At 51.5% G+C, this 6789-nt stretch overlaps 1 long non-coding RNA gene across 1 annotated transcript; it reads left to right on the forward strand.

The window, feature by feature from the left end:
• The first annotated feature begins 1587 nt into the window (after positions 1–1587).
• LOC149126396 (uncharacterized) lies at positions 1588–5671 on the forward strand. Its single transcript, XR_016233582.1, has 2 exons — positions 1588–1924; positions 5393–5671. It is a non-coding gene; the product is annotated as an uncharacterized LOC149126396 (long non-coding RNA).
• Positions 5672–6789: the final 1118 nt, after the last annotated feature.

Below are 6789 nucleotides of genomic sequence, written 5' to 3' on the forward strand. Positions count from 1 at the left end.
GTGCATTTTCCATAAATTTTGAAAGCCCCTTGAATACACAGATTTCAAAATTTTTTGCAACAAAATAAATTTATATATTTAAAAAAAGATTTATTTTATTTCTTTCAGACATAGTTACAGGTAGAGACAGAGAGGTCTTCCATCTGCTGGGTCACTCTCCAAATGGCACAATGGCCGGAGCTGAGCCAATCCGAAGTCAGGAGCCAGGAGCTTCTTCTGGGTCTCCCACGTGGGTGCAGGGACCCAAGGACTTGAGCTGACCTCTGCTGCTATCCCAGGCACATTAGTAGGGAGCTGGATCAGAAGTGGAGCAGCCGAGACACAAACCAGCGCCCATATGGGATGCTGTAGCTGCAGGCCGGGGCTTTAACCCACTGCACCACAGTGTTGGCCCCATAAATTTATCTTTTAATTTTATTTTCCACAGACTTTCTGAAGAATCTCCCTATGTAGATAAATATATATGTATACATAGATTTTTAAAATAAATTTTTAAAAAGATTTATTTATATATTTGAAAAGCAGAGTTACAGAGAGAGGGAGAGGGATGGGAAGATGGAGAGAGAGAGAGAGAGAGAAAGAGAGAGAGAGAGATCTTCCATCTGCTGGTTCACTCTCCAGACGGGGACAACAGCCAGGGCTGGGCCAGGATGCAGCCAGGAGCCAGGAGCTTCTTCCTGGTCTCCCACGGGGGTGCAGGGGCCCAAGGAGTTGGGCATCTTCTACTGCTTTCCCAGGTGCATTAGCAGGGAGCTGGATCAGAAGTGGAGTACGGTGACAGGAACTGTGCTCATATCGGACGCTGGGGTCGCCGGCAGCAGATTAACCTGCTGTGATACAACATTAACTCCTAAATTATTTTTTAAAGAAGTCTCTCATCACTGTCTAAAAAGAAACTTCATAACCCGAGTCTCTGTTTTTCCCTCCCTCCTTCCCTCCCTCCTTTGTCTTTCTCTTTCTTTTGTTCCTTGTGCCCCCCTCCCCCCACTGTTACTCGCCAGGAAGGGGAGGGCCACGGGTTCTTTTCCTCAGCTTACTATAGACAAAAAATGCCAGGGAAGCAATTTGCAAAGAGGCAGAAACTTTTATTTGATTGGCAGCCAACAGAGAAAGGCATCTGGTCCGACAGGAGAGCGGGACGCTGGCTCTGAGCTAGTGTCCCGGGTTTTTAAGGTGCACCATGTGTTCACTGGGTCATTCTGTGGGTCACCCATTGGACGGGGGTTCACATGTGTATGTCAATTGGCTTGGGGCTCAAGGAGATAGCGGGGTCTCCTGGAGACTGTCCATCTCCTTAGGGGCTCAGCCCCCTCCCTGCCAGCTCTGGGTGGAAGATTGCAACTAGCTTGAAGACGTGGTTTAAAACCACAAGGTCACACAAGATCTCCAGGGTCTCCTGGAGCCGGCCTGACTCTCCCCAGGCACACAGCCCCTTCCCCTGCCGGCTCTGAGTGGAAGACGGCACCCACCTGGAGGTGTGATGAACGCCGCAAGGTCACACGTGCAGCACCAGAAGCTGTGAGTGGGGAGACGCCTGTCGGCCTGGAGACAGCTCTCCAGCCACAGCCGGCAGCCTGCTTGTGAGGGACCTTCTATCTGAGGGGCCCACAGATCCCAGCCCCCACCCCTGGCTGGCCACACCCTCCTTCTTCCTTCTTTGCCTTTTGTTTTGTTCTTTAGAATGTTTCAAGGGAAACTGACCCCTTCCTGTCTGTGCTAGAAGTCCGAGGGCTGCGTGGAAGGCTTATCTTCCCTTTTGGTCCCCGGGTCTCTGAGGCTTGGTTTGTGTTGGTGTTTTTGGAGCCAGCACCGATGGGCCAGTGTGCTCCGTGGGGATGAGACCTGGCCCCACGATTTAAAATACAAACCAGCCAACACATCCATCCAGCCAAGCTGAAACCGAGCGGGGACTCTCATCTCTCCGGTAAGTAGCTCAGGCCTTGCTCTGGGTCAAAGCCAGGTAACCCGCTTCCTGGTTTCTCCCACTCCACATACAGAGGGCGGCTGCACAGGCTCAGGAAAAGGGGTTTGTGTGGTGCACAGGGCTGGAGGGTCACAGTCACCCCCACCCACCCCTGCCTGGGTGCTGAGGAGGGTGTTCTTGCTGCCTGGGGCCGGAGGGTGTGCCTAAAATTCTTACTCTCACAATATTCATGGGTTCCTGTCTCTTTGTTATGTAAAATTATTTAAAAATTATTCTTTAAAATTCTACCTTTGAAACAGCATTATTTTATTTTTTAAAAAGATTTATTTATTTATTTGAAAGTCATAGTTACACAGAGAGAGGAGAGGCAGAGAGAGAGAAAAGCCAGGAGCTTCTTCCGGGTCTCCCACATGGGTGCAGGGGCCCAAGCACTTGGGCCATCTTCTACTGCTTTCCTAGGCCACAGCAGAGAGCTGGATTGGAAGTGGAGCAGCTGGGACTAGAACCAGCGCCCTTATGAGATGCCAGTGCTTCAGGCCAGGGCGTTAACCCGCTGCGCCACAGCACTGGCCCCTGAAACAGCATTAAGGAAGGAGCCAGCTTGTGGAAGTGGGAGCTGTCCTCTTCCTCTGCCCTCGCGGAGGTGTGAATGGTGAGATGGGGGGACCTTAGGCAGGGGATGAGGGGCCCACAGGACTCTGAGGACTGGGACCGCCCTTGCTGACCTGTCCCCTGAGCTGCATAAATCATGGCGGACCCTGTGCTTTCTGGATGGCCACGGTGGTCTGCCGCAATCCGGTCGCACTGCCTGTCCGAGATGCCCGCGTTCCAGCACGTGAACTTCTCTTGGAAGTTATATTCATGGAGCAATACCCAAAAAGGAGCTGAATAGAAATTTCACTGAGAGTCTGGCTAGGTGGTGGGTAGGGACGCTGGGAGTCTGGCTAGGTGGTGGGTAGGGACACCAGACAGGGAGCGCTGGCCTCAGTCCAGCTACCTTCAGGGAAGGTGATTGACCTATTTAATGCTTTTGTATGGAGGACCTAGCTGTAACAGAAAACTGCACGCATGCCCGTTTCTGTTCACACCCTCAGCTCTAGATCCACCCTTCATCGCCTGCTAGTGGTGATGGGACTGGGTGTTGTGCAGCTCTGCCAGCAGGGGGCACTAGACCAACACTGGAAGTGGTGGCATCACTCCCTGGTTCTGATATGGTGCTGTTTTTTGTGTTTAAAGATTTGTTTGTTTATTTCGTTTACCTGAGCGAGTGCAAACAGAGGAGCACCACACACTGATAAAATTTGACAGTCCTTTATTGCCAGCGCTGGAGAGTGGGCTCGTGCCCTAAAGAACTCTCAACCCTGAAGCCCAAAGCAACAGGGTTTATAAAGGCAAAAACTGCAAAAAACAGGAGGGGGAATACGTGGTTGCTAGGATCAGGGGGAATACATGGTTATGGGGGTCAAGCTGACCTAAAGCCTGTGTGAAGCTAATATCAATTATAATCTTAATAATACCAGTTACACTCTTAACAATCTCAATTATAATCTTGACATTAACCAGGTGTTGGTCTAAATCATATGTAGGACATAGACCAATTACATTTTTATCATTAACCCCGGGTGCAGCCTATCCACTTCCAAGCTTGAGTGATCATGCTAGGGGGTTCCTATGCTCTGCCAAGTGTGATGCAGGGGACTGCTATTGTCCTCGTGTTTTAGGTCGAGGTTCCAGACCAGAGTCTCACAGTGGGGGGTGTTTTCTCAAGATGGAGTCTCAGGTGCTCCAAAATGGAGGCCCTATGTCAAGGTGTTACTTCAATTTGAATGGCAGAGTGATGAGGCGGGGAGAGACATCTTTAACCCATTGGTTCACTCCCCAAATGACCACAACAGCCAGGTCTGTGCCAAGCCAGAACCAGAGGCATTTGGAACTCCATTCTGGTCTCTCCCAAGTGCTTGGGCCATCACCTGCTGCCTCCCAGGGCACAGGAACAGGAATTTGGATCAGAAGCAGAGGATCCAGGACTTGAACTAAGTCTTTTTTTAAAAAAAATATTTATTTATGATTTATTTGAATGTCAGAATTACACAGAGGGAGGAGAGGCAGAGAGAGAGAGAGAGAGAGAGAGAGAGGTCTTCATCCGCTGGTTCACTCCCCAATTGGCTACAACAGCCGGAGCTGTGCCGATCCGAAGCCAGGAGCCAGGAGCTTCCTCCGAGTCTCCCACACGGGTACAGAGGTCCAAGGACTTGGGCCATCTTCTACTGCTTTCCCAGGCCATAGCAGAGATCTGGGTCAGAAGTGAAGCAGCCGGGTCTTGAACCGGCGCCCATATGGGATGCCGGCACTTCAGGCAAGGGTTTTAACCCACTGCACTACAGAGCAGGCCCATTGAACTAAGCCTTTGATGTGGGATGCAAGAATCCCAGGTGGCCACTTAGTGTACTGTACCACAGTGCTGGTCCCTTAGTCTGTGTGTTTGGTGTTTTGATCCTACTGCGGCAGCCAGTGGCATGGGCGGGGACATAGGGGCGTCTCCTCTGCTGGGTCTCAGCGCCACCCCCAAAGGCAGATTCTCACGGAGTCCCGTGTGCAGCAGCCTCGTGGTTGGCTTCTCAGCCTCGATGCTCCTGTCCCCGGGCTGAGCGGAGTGGGTATTGCTTTCTGGTTGCCCATCCCAGCTGCATTTCCTTGCCCGAAGCTTGGTCTGTCAGCACCCAGTGGGAGGCTCCCAGGTTGCCAGCCCCAACCACTGCCCTGTGCCTGACTTCTACTGTGGCTCGGGCCTGGCTCAGGGCAGCTCAGGGCAGCTCCCCACCATGCAGTGGGCAGCTGAAGGTCTGGATCCCAGCCTGGGCCAGGACTGCTCTGCTTTTGAAGTTCGTTCTGTCACTGGGTACTCTTCAGACCTCTATGTAGTGAATCCTCTCTCTCTCTCTTTTTTTTTTTTTTTTTTTTTTTTGGACAGGCAGAGTGGACAGTGAGAGAGAGACAGAGAGAAAGGTCTTCCTTTGCCATTGGTTCACCCTCCAATTGCCGCTACGGCCGGCGCACCGCGCTGATCCGATGGCAGGAGCCAGGTGCTTCTCCTGGTCTCCCATGGGGTGTAGGGCCCAAGTACTTGGGTCATCCTCCACTGCACTCCCTGGCCACAGCAGAGAGCTTGCCTGGAAGAGGAGCAACCGGGACAGAATCCGGCTCCCCGACCGGGACTAGAACCCGGTGTGCCGGTGCCGCAAGGCGGAGGAGTAGCCTAGTGAGCCGCGGTGCCGGCCAATCCTCTCTTAAAGTTAATAGCCTTTATGCTAAATTTATATTAAAGTTTCCCTATTGTGTGTGTGTGTGTGTGTGTGTGTGTGTGTTCCATCTCCTAGTTAGAACTTGCCTGATCCAACATGACAGTGCACAGCTGATCCAGGTTTGGCCTTCCTTCCCTCCCCTGTCTCCTTTCCACCGCATTTGAAGCTTGGAGTTCAGACAAGTTCAGGAGCCTGGAAGAGGGTGGAGCTCTCCGTCCTCGTCCTAGCAGATGCAAGCTCTTAGCAGCTGTGAGTTGCCCCACGGGGGACCCGAATCCGGGCACCTGCTCCCCACACTTTCTGAAGATTTGCGCACCTGGCAGCACGTCTGGGAAGGCTGGATGAGAACTGACGGCAGAACAGGAGCCCTGTGCCTGGGTGTCTGACGGCGTGGGAACTCAGAATTAAGCCAAGTTCAAGAAAATAAATAGGACATGTCCAGTGCACCTGCTTCATAGCAATTTTACTCTTTGTGTTGACTCTATGAGGGGAAAAATAGAGGCGCCAGTGCTGTGGTGTCATGGGGTAAGCCGCCTCCTGCAGCATGGGCATCATATATAGGTGCCTGTTCCAGTGCTGGCCACTCCAGTTCCAATCCAGCTCCCTGCTGATGCGCCCGAGAAAGCAGCAAAAGATATCCCAAGTTCCTGGGCCCCTGCACCCACATAGGAGACCCGGATGAAGCTCCTGGCTCCTGGCTTCGGATCAGCCCAGCTCCAGCTGTTGCAGCCATTTGGAGAGTGAGAGTGAACCAGCAAATGGAAGGCCTCTCTGTCTCTCTCTTTCTCTGCCTTTCAAATAAATACAAACCTTAAAAAAGAAAAAAAAAAAAAAAAAGAAAAGAGACAGGCTCAAATCAGTCTTCTGGAAACAGAAGTTATTGGGAATAAAGTGAAAGCTATATGGATTTTGTAATCTTCCACACATGCATGCATTTTGCTATTTGCAAAGCATGTGTGTAGCTTTGGGCACAGTGGCACTCTAGGTACTTATGTAGTCTATAGGCACGGGGATTTTCTGCTTGAAGGCCATGGCTCCCCAGCTGTGGGCTGGGAGGCGCCCAGCTCTGGCAGCTTGAAGCTCTTGCTGTGAGACTGGAAATAGTCCTGGCACACAAGTGCTCATTACCACATAATACGGAGATGACGTCGTCTTTGAACGCTCTCAAGGAAAGAAGCTGCAAGCTGGCATTCATTGCCGGTCTCTGTCCCCACCCTGTGTGTTTTGTCCAGATTTTGAAAGGATAAGCAATCTTTTATTTTATTATTATTTTTTTTTTTTGCATTGCACTATGAACTGTTCCCAGAGAAGATGTTCGCCTACAGGAAATGCACTGGCCCACCCCAGGCTGATAGAGGGTCTGGTGGTGGCGGTGGCTGCTGGTCGGGGCCGCACCAGGGAGAACAGAGCGCCTGGAGCCTGCTCCCCTCTAATGGCCTGGCCAGCGCCCTCCTGTTCACCCTCACTCCCCTTGTCTTTCCCTCTCTGGACTTAAGGGAAGCCTAGTGCGTTCAGGGCATGATTCTGTTTCTCTCTCTCTTTTTTTTAAGATTTTTATTTATT

This window comes from Oryctolagus cuniculus, chromosome 5 (assembly GCF_051225735.1).
Source record: "Oryctolagus cuniculus isolate XC-2025 breed Fujian yellow rabbit chromosome 5, ASM5122573v1, whole genome shotgun sequence".
NCBI classification, from domain to species: domain Eukaryota; kingdom Metazoa; phylum Chordata; class Mammalia; order Lagomorpha; family Leporidae; genus Oryctolagus; species Oryctolagus cuniculus.